The following is a 22,221-nucleotide window of genomic DNA, read 5'->3' as shown; positions in this document are numbered from 1 at the left end:
TGCAGATGTCACAGCTCTTTTGTGGGATCTCCTATTAGTGGCACTTAAGAGGCAGGGGCCAGGACGGCTTTGCTAAGCGCGGGATGGACACAAACATTGTTCCCGCTGTGAGCGAAGGGTCACACGGTTTCCCTCGCCTCTAAAGCCGAGCCAGATAATTGCTAGTGATTAGCAATTTTAATTACCAGGTGCAAGGTCAGGACCCCCTCCTGTAATTGGGTAAGTTGTTAGCAATCGTGTAGATGTGACCGGGGACTGTATTTTACCAATATGCTCTGGGTCTCGGAAAGTTAATTAAATTAAAGCAACTAAAAATCACCAGAGGCGTTCTGGAGTCGGATGAGCCAGACAGAAGTTTTTGGTAAAAGTCGTTCCAGGAACGGGTCTCAATGCAGCCGAGTGAGGAGGTGACTGCCCTGTGCCCGCGGCACACCTGTGGCCCAAGGGGCGGCCCGGCCAGCGCCTTCCTGCGACGTCCGTCCCTGGTTTGGGGGGCCGACTTTCGAAAGTCATAGGGCCACAGTGAGCAGCCCTCACGTCTCCCGGGTTCTGTCGGGGAGGGTGTGAACGTGACCTCACAGCACCCCACAGACCCCTCCCCATTCCTTCTCCTCAGCTTGTCTCGCTCACGACTAGCTTGCCCGGCTGTCTACTTGCAGTTTGACGGGTGTCTCCGAGTAACAGGGGCAAGAAGAGCCTCTCGAAGTTTCCCTGGGGTCACTGTGGTCCCGGATGCCATCCGAGGTGCACGTGTCTCTCCGGGAGACCCCAGCGTCAGCAGCAGGGCAGGACCTGTGGGCAGCAGCGTGTGCTCACGGCAGGCGCGCTGGCCGTGGGCGGCTCAGCAGAGGGCTCAGCAGCGAGAGCCTGACGGCCAAGAGCAGGGTCCCCACTAGGCTCCGAGGAAGGAGAACGGGGAGAAGATGGGCCCACCTTGGCTGTGATGGAGCACAGGCCTGCTCACCGGGGCGCCCGCTCTCTGCCCCTCTGACCGGCCTGCTCGGGGTGGGGGTGGGGGGCTGCCTGGCCCGGCTCTGCTTGCCCCGCCCTGCCTGTGCAGCAGAGGCAGGTGCGGGGCGAGCCCCCGGCCCCAGTCCTGTTCCAGCCTCGGTTTTCTTGGCACTGTTCTTAGCAGCTTTAATTAAAAGTATTTTCCTTTCACGACACACTTATTATGCTCCTTGGCCACAATGCGGGACCCTTGCTGCAAGTGCTAACTGTGGCAATTCATTCCCGCGGCTCCCACTCCCGCAGGAGGCTTTGTGGCTTCCAGAAGGAGAGGCCAGGCGCCCGGTGTGTGTGGGAGGGGCCCCTCGGGGTGGGGCGGGCTCTTGGAAAAGCCTGAGGCTCGGGGACAATGACCCAGGGAAGCTTCTAGCTGGTTGGACGCCGCTCGGGAGTTCGAGTGAGCCGTGCAGGGCAGCTGGGCCCTGATGCCGGCGCCCACACTTGCGTGCGAGTCCAGGAAAGCGGAACCAGCCAGGTTTCCCAAACGGGACAATGTTTCCAAAGCTGATACTCAGCAAACCAACCACTTCCTCACTCACGAAGTGTGACGATGGTGTGTGCGGCCTCCTCTGAGAAAATGGGGGGAGGTGTTAGCGCTCTGTGGGTTCACCACACCTGCCATGGAGACGCGCTGTCACAGGTGCCTGTCATTTTACACACGTGTGTTCTAGCGTGTCACACATTTACACTACATATGTTACAGGTGCCGTCCACACACGCTGCGATGTGTGTTGTGTGCGATATTACCTACATCTTTGCGTGGGCTCCTCACACGCGGGTTATGCGTACCGCACGTGTGCGTTACGTGTTGTGTCTGTGACATTCATGCGTGACGCTGCTATGCTTGCACGTTGTACTTCTTAGACGCATGACAGAACACGGGTGTGGGTTTTTTCCATGAGTGTCGTGCACACCTCACACGTACCTTACGTGTGCTGTGTTCGTGTGCCGTTGCTCTCTGTGCCTGTCGTAGGTGAGCATGCACGTGTTATTCACAGATACATCTGTGTGCGCACGTGTACTTCACGTGTGTGTGTGTGTGAAGTTCATGCTAACACGAGGCCTAGGTGTCGGTGGTCCCGTGAGGAGGGGGCTGCTCCCTGGGGCTGAGACACAAAACTGCATCCTCCTTGTGTGTTCCTCACCCACACCTGCTCCTAGCTGTGCCGGACATTGTGCATGCTTTCGCCCCCTGGGTCACCCGGTGGTCTCACGGTGCCCCCCATGGGTGGTGCACAGACCCCACGTCCCCCCCCTCCCCACCCCAGACTGCCCTCTGGGCCCGGGCACCGTGCCAGGTCTGTGCCCACACGGCTCCTTCGCGCCCACCCAGAGAGGAGTGCCATCCACTTCCCGGTGTTTTGGCCTGCAGGGCTGTGCTGCTCCTGAAACCACGTCACCGTGCGTCTCAGCCAAGGGAACAATGAGTGCGTCACCCTTGTTGGCGACAGTACCAGCGTCTGTAGAAAATGCCTCTCCCTTTCCTTACGCTCGACCCGGTGATCCTTAGAACCATTTTGCAGGACAATGAAAGCAAGACCTGGAAATGAGGGTGTGGAGCTCCTGTCCAGGTGCCGTAGGCAGCTGGACCCGTCCACACGGAGGGGGTGTGAGAAGCCGGCCGACTCGGAGTCCTGGCCCTTATTGTCCTCTAGGAAAGTCCCTGTCTGGGTGGGTGGCAGGGTCCTAGTGTCCGAAGGGGAGAGCGGGAGGCTTGGGGCGGGTCCTGGATGGCTCTGAGTGCGCAGGGTGACAGCGGAGATGAGGCCCAGTGGACACCTGCCAGCTTCCCGGTGCACAGAGGCCTGGGCCCCACGGGGACGGCCACCAGCTGAGTGGCAGGGACTTGAGTCTCCCCACACTGGTGGGGGGGGGTGTGGTGTGGTGTGGGCAGTGCCCATGGTCAAAGCAGGTCCTGGGAGAAGACTGCGGGAGCACCTGTTCGTCAACAGCCTTACTTTATTCTGTAACTTTTCATTCAGAAATCACCTCAGATTTACAAAATAATTTCAAAACTAAAGCGTTCTCGCCTACCCTTCACTCAACTTCCCCAAGTGTCACCGTCTCGTAGAATCACAGCTCGATATCAACATCAGGCAGTTAATGTACTGGTGTACATTCTTGCTGGTTAATCTACGGACCCGATTCAAAGGTTGCCACCCTCCCCACAAACGTCCCTTTTCCGTCCTGAGAGCTGGCCTCGGGCCCCATGTCTGCGTGTTTCTCTCATCGGAGACCATTCCTTCGTACACGTTTGTCTTTAATGACCTTGGCGGTTTCGCAGAGGGATGGCCTGTGATTTTCCAAAACATGGCTCAGTTGGGGTTTGCCTGGGCTTCCTCATGAATAAGCCCGAGTTTGCGTCTTTGGCCAGAAGTCCACCCAAGTGGGGCCTGAGGGGTGCCCGGTGCCCAGGTGTCCCTCCCGTGGCGAAGGCTGCTTCCGTCAGGTGCTCAGGGCCCTGCCTGCCAGTTGTCTCCACTGTGAACTTGTGCTTTTCCTCTTGGTAACCAGTAAGTATTTATGGGAAGATATTTTGGGACAAGGCAAATAGCCCATTCCTCGTTATATTTTCACCTACCAGTTTTTGCCGGCATTGATGGCTCTGGCTTCGACAATTATCACCGTGTCGCTTGCCAAGTGTGATTTCTATTTCCATCATCGAGTCTACATTTATTAGTTAGATTCCACGGTAAGAGCTTCCCTTTCCCCTTATGTATCAACTATTTATCTGTATCAGCCTAAGCCCTTGGGTGTTTATTATGTCCCATGGGACACAATCTGTTATTATTATGGTTGAAGTGGTCCCACATTTGGCCGTTGGACGCTCCTTCAGTCGAGAGCTCTTACTTTCTAGTCACATGTTGTGGCAATTTGCTCTGATTCCAATTTTCTGACTTCTCCACTGTGATCCGCACTGTGGGCTCCCCGTTCAGGCCCACACTCCCGCCGGAGGCGAGGCGGGCGTTGCACCCGTCAGCTACCCTGGACAGAGGCCCCGGCCTCTGCACCCCTGCCTGGCGCAGACTGAGCCCGGGAGCCCCCTGCCTCCCGCAGTCCAGTGCTGCCCTCAGTGTGGCTGTGTCCCCTTCCCTATGAGGATGCCTGCAGGAAACAGCTCTGGGGAAGCTTGCACTTCAAAGTACCGTTTTCGGGGAGAAAAGCCCACAGAGCCGGAGGATGACGTGAGGGGAGGAGGCTGGCTGGGCGGGAGGGAGCGGGATCTGAGCTGGTATTTGGCGCCCTCACCGCGCCAGGGCCATTCGGGGCCTGCCGTGGACCGAATCCAGCCTGCGCTCGCCCTGAGTCGGGATGCTGCGCTGTCCAGATGAAGGATTTGGGGAAAACAGCCCATTAAAGTAACAGAACGTCCTTTCCTGTTGTGTAAATACAGCCTGAGCCATCTGCTCTGGTGTGTGTGTCTTTTCACTGCCGCCAATATGGTGGAGGATGCTCTCCAAGGTTTCCATGAAAAGTAGCTTTCGTCCCATTTTTAAAAAGAGTGAAATAATCCTCCACACACCTCAGGCCCAGGAGGCCGCGGGCTGGGGCTGCCCAAGAGCGCCGTCCTTGAGAAATCTGAACCCAGTTAGGGAACGACCATGCGCCCTGTGGGGGGACTGTCACAAGCGTTCACGCCGTCTGGGGTGGGCGCCCTCTGGAAGGTGCCAGAAGAACACAGCGGGTGGAGTGCCCAGACCGCGGCTGTGCCGGGACCCGAAGCCTCGCGGGCAGATGTGAGAGGAGGCGCTGGGGCTACGCGGGGTGGACGCAGGCCCGGCTTGGGGTGCTGGGCAGGGCACTGGAACAGGGCGGGGGACGCCTGGGGCCCAGGTGTGGTCCTCAGAGTGTCAACACACGTGGCCGCGTCTGGACCTCCTCTCCCGGGTCCTCTTCCAGAGGCTGAGGGACCGGCTCAGGGACGTAGGTGGGGAAGCCCGGGGAGGGGCCGGCTCTGGGCGCAGAGAACCCTGACATGGGACTTCTGTTGGACCTGTGGCCGCAGATCTGGAGCAGGGGATGCTGTGGGGCCGTGGCTGTGGCTCCACGTGATAAGGGAACTTCGGGGCTTCAATGGGTCCCTTGATGAAGGTGAGAGGGCACTGGGGGCCGCGAGCCTCCTGAACCTGTTTGGGGCCCTGACTGTATGCGAGGCCTTGGCTGTGGTGGCTCCACATTTCCCCATGTGGCCTGGAGAGCTGCTGGTGGAGTCGCCTCTGTGGATGTTTCCAGAAGAAATGACAGACTGTCACTCGGGAGCCTGAAGTCAAGGCACTAAACTGGTACTGCCTGGGGAAGCCTGGTCTGCCCCTGCCCCATCCTCCCAGGACCCTCCACGGAAGCCCTTCTGCCTTGAGGGTCCCCAGCCTGCTTCGGGGTGACGCCCAGGCCATGTTCTCCAGGTTCTGGGCTCCCGGGATGGAGTGTGTGTGAGAAAGGGATGGACGCTGTGCACCAAGCAGCTTTGAGGTCCGGCGCTGCCCCCTGGCACATCCTGTCTGATGGGGGGTGAGCAATCAGGGTGCAGGAGCTGGGAGGAGGTCATGTCTGATGGGGGGACAGATACCTGGCTTGGGGCCACATGGACCCCAGGCCGGCGAGCCACCAAAGCCCAGTTGGGCCTCTGGGGCCTGCCAGAACCCTCTGGAACCTGTTTCTGTGCGGGTGGACCCAGGTCTGCCCCCATGGCCGTCGTCGCAGGCTCTGTGGCCCATTCCAAGTGGCCTCGGAGTTCTGGGGGTAAAGGCTGACCTTGGCCGTGGTGTGGGCATGCAGGCTGAGTGGAACCACTGGGCGTGGGGGATGCCCATGCAGGCTGGCCTCTCTCTGGGAGCCCAGGGAAGCAGTGGGACCTGAACTCACGTGGCTGTCACGGCCTCACTCTGTGCGGCTGCATCCAGGCCTGAGTGCCCAGAGTCACCAGCAACCAGAGACAGAGATGGGGCCGGTACGGTGGTCTGCCGGGGTATCTCGTGCCTCCCACAGGCCTGTGTGGACATGACCCCCACGGTCAAGGTGCTGGGATGAGGGAGAGGACCTGAAAATCAGGCCACCGCATTTCATGGTTTTCGGTCACCTAAGAATGATGGAAACAGACATCCTGACCCATTTCTGGGCCTCATCCCCTGTGCACCCCCACCCTGTGGAGGAGGCGGGCCCTCGGCGGTGAGGATGGAGGGTGTTGGGAGAGTGCACAGGGCCGGTGGTCCTGGCAGCAGTGGCCTTGTTGGCGCGTTGGGTGGCCTGGGACAGGCGTTCATCCTTGCCAGCCGTGGGCGCTAGGGCCGAGCAGCAAGGGAGCCACGCAGGGCTGCGGTGGCCTTTGGCACATCTGGTCTCCTGTGGGAATGCAAGCATATTCTTCCCTCTTGACGTGGGGGGACAATGCTTGGCCCTCAGAACGTCCAGCCTTCGAAGCCCCACCACCTTGTCGCCAGGGGGAGGGGGGGCGGGGTGGTGAATGGGGGCGTGGCCCTGTCCCCGGTTGGGGGTATATGGGTGCATGTCCTCGAAGGCTGTCTTGCTGAGTTTGGAAATACTGCCCTGTGGCTCAGGGTGACCTGGCATCTGCTGGGCTCGCAGGCCACGGCACGGGCACTGCCAGCAACCCACGTGTCCCCGGCCACGGGTGGATGGAGGTGGATTTGAGGCCTGGCCGTGGGCCTCACATGCCATTTCCTGCCCTCACACGCTGAGGTGGCTCTTTTCAGGAAATATTGTGATGACTCATAGGATTGAAAATAGTGACGTCCTACAGCAAGCCTCTGTAACCTCCTCCCGTGACAGGGACACTTATGGCCTTGTCTCTCAGTACAGCACTGAGCCACGGGCAAGGACAGGGCATCTGTGTGTGTGTGAACACACGTGTGGTCTTGGCCCGAGAGCCAGTCACGCACACCCAAAGCCTTGAAGTCTTGCTTGGTAGACAACCAATAAACTGTTCTGTATTTTGGGATCTGCTATTGACTCATTGTAGGAAACTCTGCGTGTCATTAAGTTCTGGGAGCCAAAATAGACATAAAATTTACATTCAGATTATATGTATCTTCAGTACATTCAGAAGTGTGCTTGAATACTATAAAGTCTCGCTTTGCTTATGTGCGATTGAAGCCTATTCTAGTTTGTTATAAAATTGTTTCTGGAGAAGAGATCGTCAGAATGCTGAGGCCATGGTGCAGAGATATGTTGGCACAGAGGAAGAGGAGGGGGAGGAAGAGAGGAGGAGGGGGAGGAGGGGGAGGAGGGGGAGGGGGGAGGGAGGAGAAGGGAGGAGGAGGAGGGGAAGGGGAGGAGGCAGGAGGAGGGGAGGAAGGAGGAAGAGGAGGGGAAGGAGGGGGAGGGAGGAGGAGGGGAGGAAGGAGGAAGAGGAGGGGAAGGAGGGGGAGGGAGGAGGAGGGGAGGAAGGAGGAGGAGGAAGGGAAGGAAGGGGAGGAGGAGGGAGGGGGGGAGGGAGGGGGAGGGGGGAGGGAGGAGGAAGAGGGGAAGGAGGGGAAGGAGGAGGAGGGAGAGGAGGAGAGGAGGAGGGAGGATGAGAAGGAGGGAGGGGGAGGAGGGAGGAGAAGGGAGGAGGAGGGGGAGGAGGGAGGATGAGAAGAAGGGAGGGGGAGGAGAGAGGAAAGGGAGGACGAGGAGGAGGAGGGAGGAGGATGGAGGACGAGAAGGAGGAAGGGGGAAGAGGGAGGAGAAGGGAGGAGAGGGAGGAGGAAGGGGAGGAGTCAGGAGGAGGGGGAAGAGGCAGGAGGAGAGGGGGGAGGAGAGAGAAGGAGAGGGAGGAAGAGGAGGAGGTGGGAGGGGGAGGAGGGAGGATAGAAAAGAGGGAGGAGGAGGAGGGAGGAGGAGGGAGGAGGAAGAGGGAGGGGTCTCGAGGGTGTGAGGAGGCAGCAATGGGGCGCTAATGAGAGGGTAGCAGTAGGGAGACATGGATGTCTAGGAGGTAGCCTTCCAGTGTTTTAGTGTCACTGTCAGTCCCTGTGCCTTGGCCCCAGATGAACCCTGGTCTCCCGGTGGAACCACGGGCACCAGGAGGCCACGCCAGACGAGCTCCCTCCCGGCAGTTTCCCCCGCCCCCCAAAGCCAGAGGTGGGTTTGGGGTGACTTCGACATTAACTCTGCTTTTTGTCAACTTTTGTAGGTTGAAGTTCGACCCCTGTGTTGTTGGAACACAGATCTGGGCTACTTTATTGATACTAGTTACCTGCTGTGCGTCTGAGCGCCTCCCGGCCTCCTTGCTGTGCTCTGAAAATGCAGGTATTGTGCGCCGGAATTATAATCTCGCTGTGATAATACGCCTGTATTGATTCAACAAAATGAGTTGTCTATTTTGTTTTCACTTCGACATCTTGAAGAAGGAAAGACTGACAATCAGAAACATAAATATTTTGGACTTCACATCTTGTGGCATGAAAATTTCTTAAAAAGTGTAATAATTGCAAAATAAAATTTTACCGGGAAATGCAATGTGTTTGAACCCGGAGGATGAACTTCTCACAAAAAGCACTTATTCCAGAGCAGTGTTAACATGTTACAATCGCCAGAGCACCTGAAAGGCAGAAAATAGACAGCATTAAAGGCACAGCAATCCAAATATAAATATGGAGACACTGCGGCCCGGAGCTGTGCTTGTCTTTACGTGATAAAAGGTGGTATTTTCACACTGCTCCACTCCGGAGAGGGTCTCTGGGCTCCGAGGGGCTCCTCCGACGTGCCTGTGCTGATCCACTCACACCCCGGGGGGCTGGGTGAGGGTCTGACCCCACAGGTTCACACCAGTTTGATGTTTCTGGCATGTTTGCGTTCACTGGAATAGTCTGGTTTCGGTTGAATTTCAGTGCTCACTTACCTTTCCTGTAGGTAATGGGATATTTTGATAAAATAACTCCGTTGACCAGGTTTATTTCCTGTTCAAAGAAAATAAGTACTTTTGTAAAAAAAAAAAAAAATAGGAAGACGGTTTTCTTCAAAAAGACCATGGCTGTGTTTTCTTAACGGATCTCACCTCCTCTGGTGAATCCCATCACCGCTTGGAGATGTGTGAGAATCGCAGGTCGTGGTCAATCCCATGACTGTCTGGGTTGGGACTGTAGGGATTTTTGCTTCTGAGAATCACGGTCTGATGGCCTCTGCTCCGGCGGGCCCAGGGAAGGGACAGAAGGGCGGCCACCGGCTGGAATGTCGGGGGAAAGTGTGGCCAGCATCCACACCCCTCATTTTGGCTGCAGCACCCAGTCTGCGTGTGGGGAGCCACCCTTCCCCTGCCGGCCGCGTGGGTCTGCTGAGGTTGACCCCACGCCGGCTCCAGGGTGGGCGGGAGGCCGGTAGAGCCGCGCACACCTGGGTCCACTGTGGACCCAGGAGAGGCCCAGGGCTCCAGGCCTGCTTGTTGAGGTGGTGGGAGCCGTCAGGAGAGGGCGGCTTCAAAGCCAGAACTTCCGCCTCGCTGAAAACTTGCAAGAGAAGTACTAGTGAGTCCAGAGTCTCCGGTTCCCCAAACGACATCCTGCCAGATTTGCCTGATCTGTCTCCTGCCCTCTCTCTGTCCTCGTGTACATTCGCGTGCACACAGCACGTGTTTTCTGTCCAGACCATTTGAGAGTGAGAACTGATAGAGCTGGAGGGCCCCGAAGCTTGGAAATGCTGGTGACCCTGCTCGTCCTGTGTGCGGCAAGCCCACTGAGAGGGAAGCCAACACAGATGACACTGCCGGCTCCTCATTGTTTGAACGCCCTGATCCAGCCATGCCTGTTGCTGGACTTTGCAGGTACATGAGCCAGGGCATTCCACTTCTTTCTTAAGCCAGTTTGAACCGGGTTACCGTTGCTTACGTTCAAAGTCCCACAGCCCAGGAATTGAGACCTCAGGGCTATCATGGGGCAGAGTTAGGGGCGCAAACCCAGGGGTGGTGTTGAATGACCACTGAGGACGAGCCATCCCTGTCACATGCTTCCCGCATCCAGCCTCGAGCAGAAAAGATGGTCAATAAACTATCGAATCAGTGTTTGTCTACCAGGCAAGCAATCGCACGAGGTCCATTCCTGTTCATGTCCTGGTGTGGAAACTTCCTGTGATCAAACTTTTGACCCAAATGGGATTCATTCTTGAGACAGACAGCACGCGGCTCACCTGTGCTCACGTTCCCGGCGACCCGGCTGGCTCGGCCCACACAGCCGTCACGCCGGAAGACCCTCCCTTCCGCACTCTGCTCCACTCTCGTGGCCAGAGCCTGGTGCCCCCTTCTCACGGCACAGACCCCACTGAGGTGTGTCAGTGGTAGCCACAAAGGCGGGGAAGTGGACTTTAGTGGCCGTGTCCTGACAGAGGCCATGCCGTAGTGGGCGGTGAGGGTAGCTCGCCCAGTGGCAGGGAGAGTGATACCCCCTCCACACACATCTTGCTGTGCTGTTATAGTTTGTAGATAACCATTTTCCTTATGCGGGGTAGCACCCCACCATTTAAGAAGGATGGCAGGGAAACGAGAAAGAAAGAAAACGTTTCTGCTCCAAAATGGAAAGGACTATATTTATCTTTTAAGGAAAGTTTGAAACTGGAGATCTGTGAGCTGTGCGGGCTTTTGGGAGGGTGACTGTCCTGTCCCGCAGGGGAGGGAGGGGCACAGGCAGTACTGTGAAAATGAAGAAACGCCAGAAATCGTGACAGAGAGGGGATCTCCTTAGCTGGAGATTGATTTGGAATATTCACCGTTTCTTTTCTTGGCCCACCTCCCTGCAAGCTGAAAACCAGGCAGAAACCCTGCAGGGAATCTTACAAGATCTCTGCTGGCCATTGTTCACTCTGCGGTGGGCTGACCCGTCACCCTCCATGTCCGGTGACAGGAAGGCCATGCACCTGTCAGACACCTCGTCTCTTCTCGTCTCTTCTGTGACTGGAGCCTGTCCGCGCTCTCCTGCCGGAATGGGAAGGGCTCACCACACTCATCCGTCTCAGCTCCGCCTGTGCTCCCCGCCTTTTCTTTGTAACAAAAGCCCACAACACAATTAATTCTCAGATAATCTCTAACTCAATGTTTTCAATGAATTAACATCTACGGCACAAACCAGTTTGTTTGTTTGTTTGTTTGGAGGAGGGGGGTTATTTAGGGCAAGAACACATTTGCTGGTCTAGTCAGTGGAGAGAATAAGCAATGTGAACACTTTGGCTCAGCACCATCTGTGTGTGTGTGTGTGTGTGTGTGTGTGTGTATGGATGTGTGAGTGTGTACAGATGTGTATATGAGTGTGAATGTGTGAGTGTGCATGTGTGAGGGTGCGTGCACACCTGAGTGTGAGTGTAGAGATGTGTGAGTGTAGGTGTGCCCATGTGTGAGTGAGGGTGTGTGTGTGCGCAGGGGGGTGTGAGTGGGTGTGTGGGAGTGTGGGTGTGCAGATGTGTGTGGGTGTGGGTATTGTGTGAATGCCCGTGAGTTTGTCAATCTGAGTGTGCAGATGTGTGAGTGTACGTGGGTGTGCACACGTGAGTGTGGGTGTGCAGGTGTGTGAGTGTGCGTGGGCGTGCACACATGAGTGTGGGTGTGCATTGCAGATGTGGGTGCAAGAGCGTGGATGTGAGTTGTGTGCTCCGCCTGCGTGTCAGTGAGTGGGGAGTGGCGGTGAGAGGAGCAGAGGGCACAGGCGCGACCTCTCCGTCTCCAGCCGGACGCACATCTGTGAGAAGAAACATGGCGTGTGTCTCCGAAACGTATGTGTAGGAGTTTCTTGCAGCATGGCCTGGGCTTGTTAAAGGAATAATAAAATTCCTTTAGATATTTTTGTTTCTTGAATTTTAATGAAAAGATTGATTTCTAGTCATTATTTATCTATTGTCAAATTTTAACAAACAGCTGTAGTGATAATTGCCGAATTTCCAGTCTGTGTTTAGAGAAGACTGTCAATTCACAGGCACGGGTTGGTGCTATTATCTGTGCCGAAGGCACTTTGCTGTGAATATACAGACTTAGTGCTGGTTCTCAATAAATATACAAAGATGCTAATTATCACTACAACTATTTGTTAACACTCAAAAATACATAAAAAATAAATAAAAGAAATGTTATTTTTCCATTAGAAATTCAAAAATATTTGTCTAGAGGCTGCCTCTTCCATAATATTTGGAAATTGCACTATCATTACACTGCGTTAACTTTACCTTTTGTTTTTCAGTCCCTCGCGGCGGCTCCCCTCCCCCAGCCTTCCCTGGGGTTGGGGGGGTCTGCTGCCTTCCTGTCTGCTCGCGGGGCACCCCCCCAGGCTGCCCACGCCATGTGGTTCTCGGGGCAGGGACCCCCGGGGCTCCACACGCCACGTCCCCGGGGTGTTCCCCGGGCGGCCCCATGCGAGGTTCGACTCCAAGGCAGGGCTGACTGGGCCGCACACCTGCCGGCGGGCCCTGGGGGACCCGATCTGGTGGACGGCCCGGCAGAGAGCCGGCAGGGCTCCTGAGGTAGAGCGCAGAGGGGGGGCCGCCTGAGGGGGATCCCATCTTCTACAGGTTCAAATCTTTTCCCTGTCTTCGCCACGTGGGCGGAGCTGACCGCCGTGGGCTGCGGGAGGCGCGGGCACTTGCGTGTTGGCTCTGTCCACCAATGGCCCATGCTTGCCTGACGCCTCGTCCCCCTGGAGATTTTCCCGGGGGTCCCTCCAGGCTGCTGCCCGGGGGGCTGGTTGAGGATGCTGTCCCGAGCACGAGAAGTGAGGGAGGCTCCTGCGCTCCGTGCTCAGATTCTGGAGAGGGCTCGAGTGTGTGCTTCCTGGAGGCCCAGCCGTGGGAGATGGGGCCCGAATCTGTGTGTCACCTGGAGGCCCAGCCACAGAAGGCAGGGGCTCGAGGCAGGCAGAATGGAGGCCTGTGACCCCCCCTACCGCCCCCCTCTTCTCAGGGGCCTTCCTGCTCATCAGATGCAAGGAAGCAAGCATCTCCCCTCCTGCACACTCTTGCTGCTCAGGGCCCTGCCACAGCTCTGGTGGCCCCAGGCTTGACTCTGGACCTCAGGGAAGGGGTGCGGGGATGAGGAAGCCAGGTGAGGCACCCCTTTGCTGAGTCAGCTGTCATGGGACATTGCCTCCAGGCAGTTGCCTGTCTGGGGTGGCTTTGTGCTTTGTCCCGAACTCTACCTACAGCTACCGCGGTCCTTCTTTGCCACCTCTCCTCAGTCCTGCCCACGTTTACGGGTGTGGATTCTCTTCTCTGCACACAGGCCCTGACTAAAGCAGGCGTCAAATCCATGGAAATTTGTGTTTTCCTTCTGAATAGAAATATTTGCCCAGTTTCCCTCTACAGAAGGTGAGAGGTGGGAGAGAGATTATAGATCATGTTGTTTGAGTGCTTTATTCTACAGACGAGGAAACCGAGGCCAGACAGTATCACGTTACCCTAGTCTGTGCAACCGTTACATCACAGAATTCAAACTCAAATTTAGGTATCCAAATTTTGGCTCAGCATTTCAACATTTTCTTTTCACAGCGTCCCGCACTGAAAAACAAAAGTGAGAAAGAAGTGATGTCAATCGCTTAGTTCATCCTGTTAGTACTAGTGTTGCTATTATGTATTATTACCACTGTTGCTGCCTGATATTGATCAGCATGTACTTTTCACATCTGTGTGTATGTGCGCGTGTGTACCGTGTAGGTATTTGCAGAAATAATCTGAGGCCTAGTTCAATATCGTCCTCCAGGGAGAATTTTGTTTTCTTCCTTCCAGGTACCTGGGGAGATAAGATATCCAAGGTCACCTGATTTTTTTCTGGGTGACCCAGCTGACTTAAAGCCTCACTGAAGTCCCCATGAGAGCCGTTTAAATAGTCCAAAGAAGGCGTGGAAGGAGAAAGAAACAACAACAAAAATCCAGGAGGGACAGTTAGGAAACCACCAATCAAATGGTGGAGCCCAGACAGCCATGTCAACAATGACACCAGGTGTCAGTGTAGCCGACACCCTGCGTGGAGAGAGGAGGTTCTCAGATGGATGCGAACACGGGATCCAACGATATGCTGTCCCGGAAATCTGACCTTAAATGCAAAGCCACAGGGAGACTGGTTGGAAGCAGGCAAAACAGGAGTCAGTGTGCAGGCACGAAGCATAAAAGCTCAAGTGGCTGCCGTGGCGTCAGAAAGACGGATTTCAAGTTAAAAGGCCTTACCAGAGATAAAGAAGGAAAAGTTACAATAAAAAAGGGTTACTTAAGGAGGAAGACATAACAATCGATGTGTGTCTTCTGTAATAACGAAGCTTCAAAATACATGAAAGAAAAATAGACAGAATTAATGGGGGAAATGGGAAATCCCACGGTCATAGTTGGCGATTTAAAACCCCCGCATCAGCAATTTATGGAAGAACTGACAGAAGTCAACAACAAAAAGGTCTAAACAACACGACAACCTTCTTGAGTTTGCCGACACTTCCTGAACACCACGCCTGTTGGCAGAGGAACGCCAATTATTTTCAAGAGCATATGCCGTATGCTGGAGCCTAAAACAAGCCTCAGCAGATTTACGATTCAAATCCTGCAGAGGTTGTATTTAATTTAAGTTCTTGTAAGTCAGATCAAATGTCTGAATGTGGCCTAAAAAAAATCACAATAAAATTAAGTTAGAAGTCTACCTCAGAAATATGATGAAGGTATTCCTCAAGTATTTGGAAATTACACAACACACTACTAAATAAACCATAGTTTAAAGCATGAAGGAAATTAGGTAATATTTCTAACTGAATTGTAGTGAAAATACAACATACCAGTGTTTATGGGATGCAGCTGTAACAGGACATTGAAGGAAATTTATAAAATTAAATTCATATATTAGAGAAGAATTACCTACATCCAGTGATCTGAGCTAACAACTTGAGGCATTAAGTAAAAACAAACAAACAAACTCAACTAAAAGTGAATAGAAGGAAAATGATTTAAAAAGGAGTGGAAATCAGTGAAATGGAAAATAAACAGTAGAAAAAATTGAAGCCATAAACTAGTTCTTTGGGGAAAAAAATGTAAGTATGAGCCTGTAGTTAGGCTAGTTAGTAATAATATTTTTTAAAGTTTATTTTATTTATTTTTGAGAGAGAGAGAGTACCTGTGTGTGATCGAGAGAGGGAGGGGCAGAGAGAGGGAGGGGCAGAGAGAGGGAGGGAGGGAGAGAATCCTAAGCAGGCTCTGTGTTGTCAGCATAGAGCCCAATGTGGGGCTCGAACTCACAAACCATGAGATCATGAGCCAAAATCAAGAATCGGACACTTAACAGACTGAGACACCCAGGCACCCCAGTAATGATGATTTTTAAAAAAGAGAGACTCAAATTACCAATCCCAAGAACAAAAGAAAGAAATCTCTATAGATCAGCTAATGAAAAGGTAATAGATAAATATTATGAAAAATTCTATGCCAAGAAAACTCAACGACTAGATGAAATGGACCGTATTTTTCATGGACACAAATCACCAAAAGTGACCCAAGAAAATCAGAGTACTTAAAAATCCCCATGTCAATCAAACATTCAAACTGGTAACCAGCCATCTTGTCATGAGACCCCTTTGCTGGCCCAGACAGAGTACACCCCTTTAATGACCTCTCCCCTGATGACAGATAGAAACTCTGGACAAAATTCTAGAAAGACAACTCTGCCGTGCCAGGGCGCACCTCCTTCTTCCTTCTTTGCCCCCCAGCTGTGCCATAAGGATGTCCAAGTGTGAAACAGTGTTTGGGCGCAGCAGCAAAATCTTTGTATTTCTGGCAACACGTGTGTGAAACAGGTCCCTGCAAACTGGAGAGTGCATGGGGAACCGGCTTCTCAGGCTGAAAAAGAACTATTTCAGCCACTCTGACCAGTATGAGGTGGTGTCTCAGTGTGGTTTTGATTTGTATTTCCTTGATGAGGAGTGATGTTGAGCATCTTTTCATGTGCCTGTTGGCCATCTGGATGTCTTCTTTGGAAAAGTGTCTATTCGTGTCTTCTGCCCATTTCTTCACTGGATTATTTGTTTTTCGGGTGTTGAGTTGGAGAAATTTAACAGAAGACCATGGGGGAAGGGAAGGAGAAAAAAATAGATACAAACAGAGAGGGAGAGAAGCAAACCATAAGACACTCTTTTAAATACACTCTTAAATGAACTGAGGGTTGATGAGGGGGTGGGGTGAGGGGAAAATGGGTGATGGGGAGGGAGGAGGGCATTTGTTGGGATGAGCACTGGGTGTTGTATGTAAGCAATGAATCACGAGAATCTAACCCCCAAACCAAGAGCACACTGTGCACACTGTATGTTAGCCAAATAACAATAAATTATATTTAAGAAAAGAAAAAGAAAAACAGCTATTTCGATGGCACCCCATAAAGAAAAGTGTTTAGGTATACGTACAGCCAAAGAAGGTGCAGGACACGTATGTTTAAAACTATGAAATGCTAATGAATGAAATCAAAGATGACTTAATGAACAGGGAGCTATATTGTGTTCCTGGATTGGATGGCTCAGTATTGTCAAAATGCCAGTTTTGCCCAAATGGAGATAGATAGATCGGTAGATGATAGATCGATGGATCTATCAAATTGATAGATCGATAAATGATTAATGGATGATAGATGACAACGAGATAGAGAGATGGGTAGATGCAAATATTGACAAACTGGTTCTAAGATTTATACAGAGAGGTAAAGGAAAGAGCAAAGCTGCAGGCTCGCACAGCCTGGTTTCGAGATTTGCTAGAAAGCCTCCGTGATGGGGACGGTGTGGTTCAGTGAAAGACTGACAGGTCAGTTAATCTACCCTGGTTTTTGACAAAGGTGCAAGGGCAGTTCAGTGGGGGAAGGTAGTCTTTTCATACAGTGGGTTCGAACAGCTAGACAAGTGTATGCAAAACAAAACCAGGGACCCATACGTTCTGTCTCGTCCAGAAATTAGTTGGAGGAGCCGGGGCAGTGGTGCTCTACTGTGCAGTTTGTGTCGTTCTATTTGTAGGTCTTGTCTTCAGATCAAGGGTAGCTGTGCTCAGGAAGTTGTACTTCAGGACTCTCCTGGGGACCAGTGGCCATGCCTGGACCTAGTTCAGGTGACAGGATTCTGGACTTTGTGCTGAAATTGCAAAGGGTCTTGGAAAGAGCTGGGTGTGTTTTCTGTGTGGAAGGCATGTGCGTCCAGGGACACGGGGCAGGTTGTGATGGCCACTTTCCACGGTGGCCCCAGTAATTCCGTCTCCTGGAAGCTCCGTGCATTCCTCTTCAGCACAGCCAAGGGCTGGCCTGAACACTTGGGAGCAGCCAAGCTGCCCTTGGTGGGTGATGGATGATAGGCTGTGGTCCCCCTGACAATGGGGCGTCATTCGGCACTAAAGACGCAGGGGCCGTCGAGCCCCGTAAAGATGCGGAGGAACCTTGAACGCATATGGCTAAGTGAGAGAGGCCAATCTGAAAAGGCTGCACCCAGTGATGCCAGCTACATGACATTCCGGAAAAGGCAAAACTGTGGAAACAATAAAAGATCAGTGGTTGCCAGGGGGCAGGGGGATGAACAGCAGAGCAAAGAGGGTTTCCAGGGTGGTGAGGCCACGTGGCGGAATGCTGTCATGGGGGACACACGTCATTACAGGTTGACCAACCCACAGAGTGCGCGACACCAGGCGTGAGCCCTGATGCACACCTTGGACTCTGGGCGATCAGTTGTGACGATGTCCCACCCCGCTGGGGATGTGGATGCGGGGGGCAGGGCAGGTGGGAAATCCCTGTACCTTCCCTCCATGTTGCTGTGAACTTAAAACTGTCTAAAAACGAAGTCTACTGGAAAGAGTGGGGCTGGCCTGTGTAACCGGTAGGACACTGCATGAACGATGCTGTGATGTTTCTGAAGCTAGGTCACATTGTGACATCCACCTCGTCTGGAGGCTTCTCACGCTGCCCTGTGAAGCAAGGGCCACGTGCAGGGAGCAGAGGTTGCCCCCACCCTGGTCCAGCCTTCGTGTGACGCAGCCCCGGCTGGCACACTGACTGAAATCCTCTGGAGGGATGTTGAACCGGAACTCCCGACCCTCAGAAACTATGTGACAAAAAAAAAAAAACAAAAACAAAAAAAACAAAAAAAACAAAAACCAAACATTGTTTAAGCCAGTAAGTTTGAGATAGCTTGTTTCTGACTAGATACCACTCGAAAATCCAAATCCTTTTGCTTGACCCTTCTTTCTTTTTTTATTTTTTTAGAATTTTTTTTTAACGTTTATTTATTTTTGAGACAAAGAGAGACAGAGCATGAACGGGGGAGGGGCAGAGAGAGAGGGAGATACAGAATCGGAAGCAGGCTCCAGGCTCTGAGCCATCAGCCCAGAGCCCGACAGGGGGCTTGAACTCACAGACCGTGAGATCGTGACCTGAGCTGAAGTCGGACGCTTAACCGACTGAGCCACCCAGGTGCCCCTTGAACCTTCTTTCTAAGTCAACTTTTAACTTATGTCCCTTGGTTATTGACACAAATGAGCTGATGTAAGGATTCCATCAGGGGGCTGGGCAGGAAAATATAAGCACCGCCCCTCCCCCACTGGGTCACAAGGCAGCCTCAGTAGGTCCTGGGATGACCTCCTCCCTCTGTCTGTGCAGTGGTTGAGGCGAGCATTGTGGCCAAGAGCGTGTCCTGTGGGCCTGCTCCAACGACCCACTTGTGTTTGTGGGTGGGTCCCAGTGCTCAGCTCGCGGCAGACTCCCGGCGATCAGCGGAGGTATGGCTGGAAGGATCCGGTTCAGTCCACTCCATTTCCCTTACTAGTACGTTCTTCACGGCTTGCACAGAGTAGGGGCTCAGTAGACGCTCATTAAATGGATGGCTCAAGAGCCAAGAACTGCACAAGGGCACACATACAGGGGTTTTTCTATTGTTGCTGTTTAGAAATCAAATGTGAGGAAAATTTAGAGAAACTGGCTCAAGTTTTGCCCCCACGTGAAGCGAAGCCAGAAGACGCTCCAAGTTCATGACCATACAGACAGAGGCGGTGTGCTCATTCCCTGGTCCTGGCAGGAGGGCAGGCAGGGTGAGGACGGTAGCCTTTGGCCTTCGACCCGCCTTTCTGGGCATTTCAAAGGCAGGTGGATACAGACGGCTTGCCTGAGCACAGCCAACCCTCTGTGCCCATGTCCTGACGGGGCCATTTCTTCCCTTCTTGGCCCTTCGATTGGGAGCCCCGGAGGGGTCCTCCTCAGTGCCCACCGTGAGCCCAGGCCTTTGCCTTCTCTGTGGCCTGCCAGGTGACGTGACCGTCACCTTGACACCAGCAGCAGTATGGTAGGAAGTGGGGGGCAGGCGGGCAGTGGGGCTGGTTTAGAATGGGCTCTGGAAAGAAGAAGGGGTTCCCGTTTGGGGCCATGTCTGCCCTGCCTTGAGGAAAGCCACTGTCCTGGGGAGTGGGGGAGTGGCCGTTAGACGCAGGAGGTGCGGGTGGACGTGACAGCGTGTGTGCGCTCCAGCCAGAAACATCTCACAACTAGGAGACCTGCTAACCCTGCCCGGACCCCGCGGGCAGGCTTGGTGCGGACCAGCAGGCGCTGGCCCTGGGAGGGGCCCAGGGGAGTTGCTAGTGTAGACAGCACAGAGGACGGTGTGCCCGTCAGTCTGCACAGACCGCTCTGTGGACCCACTTGTGAGGCAAATGTTTCTTCTTTTGACTCTCGCCATGGTGAATAAAGGGTGCGTTTTCACCGCCTGCTACTAAAACTTCTCCCAAAAATGTACCAAGTTCGGACCACCACAGGTATAAATCCTGGGGGATTTGTGGCTCAGCATTTCCTTTCCTCCAGTCCAGCGGTGTCCACCTTCAGCCCCTGTGGCGCATGGATGGGTACCGCCTGCCCCTCCGGGCGGGTGGCTCTGGGCTGGGCCTCCCCGGGCAGCCCTGAGGTTGAAGGAAGCCGCTTCCCTGGAGACCTCTCCCGGGACACCGAGGGACCCCGGGCCCCGTCCCCCCAGTTCCAGCCTTCTCCGCGGGGCCAGCCTCCGGGTCGTCCTCTGTGTCACGACGGCACCTCCCTGCGCCCCCGCCCGCGGTCCGCCCGCCTGGGCTTGGCTGTCAGGAGAATGTGGGGCCCACCCCAGCAAGCTGCTCTCCAGGGCACCCAGAAGTGAACCCCCAGCAGGGTAGCTTCAGGCGCCTGCGGCCGGGTCTCACCCTTGTCCCTGTGTGACCCTCCCCGGAGGCACCAGCCAGTCCTGCGGCCACGCGGTCGCCCTCTGCCACTTTCAGCGGGTGTGGCACGGAGGATGGTGCGAGCTGGGCGCGAGGAGCTGCGCCAGGTACTTTGTTCAAGCGAACCGTGTCCTCGGCCAGCTCCGGGGCTTAGTGTCCTCATCTGTAAAACCAGGTCTCTGGAGGCTGTGGCAATGAGTGATTATGGATATCCGGTTCCCAGCACAGGCTCCAGCACATAATGAGATTAGATAAATGTTCACTTACGATTATGATTACTATCGTCAACACGCATCCACCTCTGACCAGGAAACAGAGAGGACCCGGGAAAGAGGAAGCCGCCTGGTCCGGCACCAGCGGTCGTGCTCCGCGGAGCTGATGGCGGGAGAAAAGCCTCTTTAGTAATCGATAGAGATGTGCTGCCTCGTGTGCACTCAGGGTAATTGGGGAGGGAGGCCAAGAATTTTATGCAGATAGCAGCGAGGTCCCTGCCACGGGGAGGCAATGTCCCGCACAGAACAGCTTAAGACGAGATTAGTGTGGAGACGGGAGCATCGGCAGGGCCTGCACAGAGCAGATAAGGAATCTGGACCAGGCCAGAGCACCGAGGACTCCCCGGACGCCCCGCGAGAGACCCCGAGAACCTGCCGCAGTCGCAGCCTCGCGTCCGCATTTACACTTGTTGGCGCCCCGAGCCCGCGCCCACGTGACGACGGTGTGTGTCTTTCATCACACGGGGCCTGGGTTCTTCACGGACAGCTGGAGGAATCTGAGTCTCACTTGACTTACTGCACACAAGTTCCTGGTGCCCAGGGGAGGCAGCCCAGGCACGTGCGGCCGGTGTCCCTCTGAGGCGTCCCGGACACACCGCCGGCCCTCCGCCTGTCCCTGGGACGGGCCACCATCCTTCTCTTGCTCCCGCGGGTGCTTTGTGGCCGTCTCCTTCCTCCACTGGCCCCCAGTGCCGACCTCCCCCTCTTCCTTTTCACTCTCGCCCCCGTCCCTTCTGTGAGTGAATAATGTCCACGTGTGGCCGAGAAGCGAAAGATCCAGTGGCATTTGTGTGACGAGGAAAAGGAAAACAGCAAGTTTGGGAGTGATTTGGACTTTGAAAATGTTAATAGAGTCGGCAGACACTTCGCTGCCTATGAAAACCCAGAATCCCCTGTGACTGTGAGCACCAACTTGCACAGGTGCACCAGCACCCCAGTCCTACACCAGAGCGAGCAAAGCCAACACAGCTGACAGGAGACATCCTTGGAGAAAACATATGTGCGGTGTTCTCAAAACCCTCGGAGAAGACTTTGACAAGACCCAATATGTATCTTCCCGAAGATGGTGTTAAAATAGGAATGGAAGAAAGTGTCCTTAAGTTGATAAATCTCAGTAGAACAATAACAAAAAGAAAAAAAAATATCCCAAGCTTTAGCACATCTCACTGTCAATAGTAAGACATTAAAACATTTTTCTTGTAGGGGCACCTGGGTGGCTCAGCCGGTCAAGCATCCGACTTCAGCTCAGGTCATGATCTCTGGGTTTGTGGGTTCGAGCCCTGCATCGGGCTCTGTGCTGACAGCTCGGAGCCTGGAGCCTGCTTCGGATTCTGTGTCTCCCTCTCTCTCTGCCTCTCTCCCGCCTGCACTCTATCTCTCTCTCTCTCTTAAAAATAAATAAACATTAAAAAATTTTCTTGTAGAATCAAGACTACGTCTAGAATGCAGGCCATTATTATTTTTAGTCAACATTGAATCAGCATACAGGGTAAAAAAAATGTAAAAGGTATAAGTAATAAAAAGAAGAAAACCAGAACTGTCATTTCGATGACATTTTAGATACACATCACCCCCCCCACCAATACTCAGAACATTTTTTAGAATCCATGACATCTGTAAATATTTAGTAATATATATCAATATTAAAAACCAGTTGCATTCTGTCTACCAGTGACATTTAGAAAATTCAATTTATAAGAAGTTGTTGGATTCCACTTCTGGTCGAGATGGAAAAACAGAGGTGGGGTTTGCCCCCAGCTCCCACCGTTCAAACCCAGAGCAAATGTCCTGGGTATGCTCAGAATGT

The sequence above is a fragment of the Panthera leo genome, chromosome A1 (genome assembly GCF_018350215.1).
Source record: "Panthera leo isolate Ple1 chromosome A1, P.leo_Ple1_pat1.1, whole genome shotgun sequence".
Classification (NCBI taxonomy): domain Eukaryota; kingdom Metazoa; phylum Chordata; class Mammalia; order Carnivora; family Felidae; genus Panthera; species Panthera leo.
The sequence above is the reverse complement of the archived record's forward strand: the minus strand, read 5'-3'. Positions refer to the sequence as shown.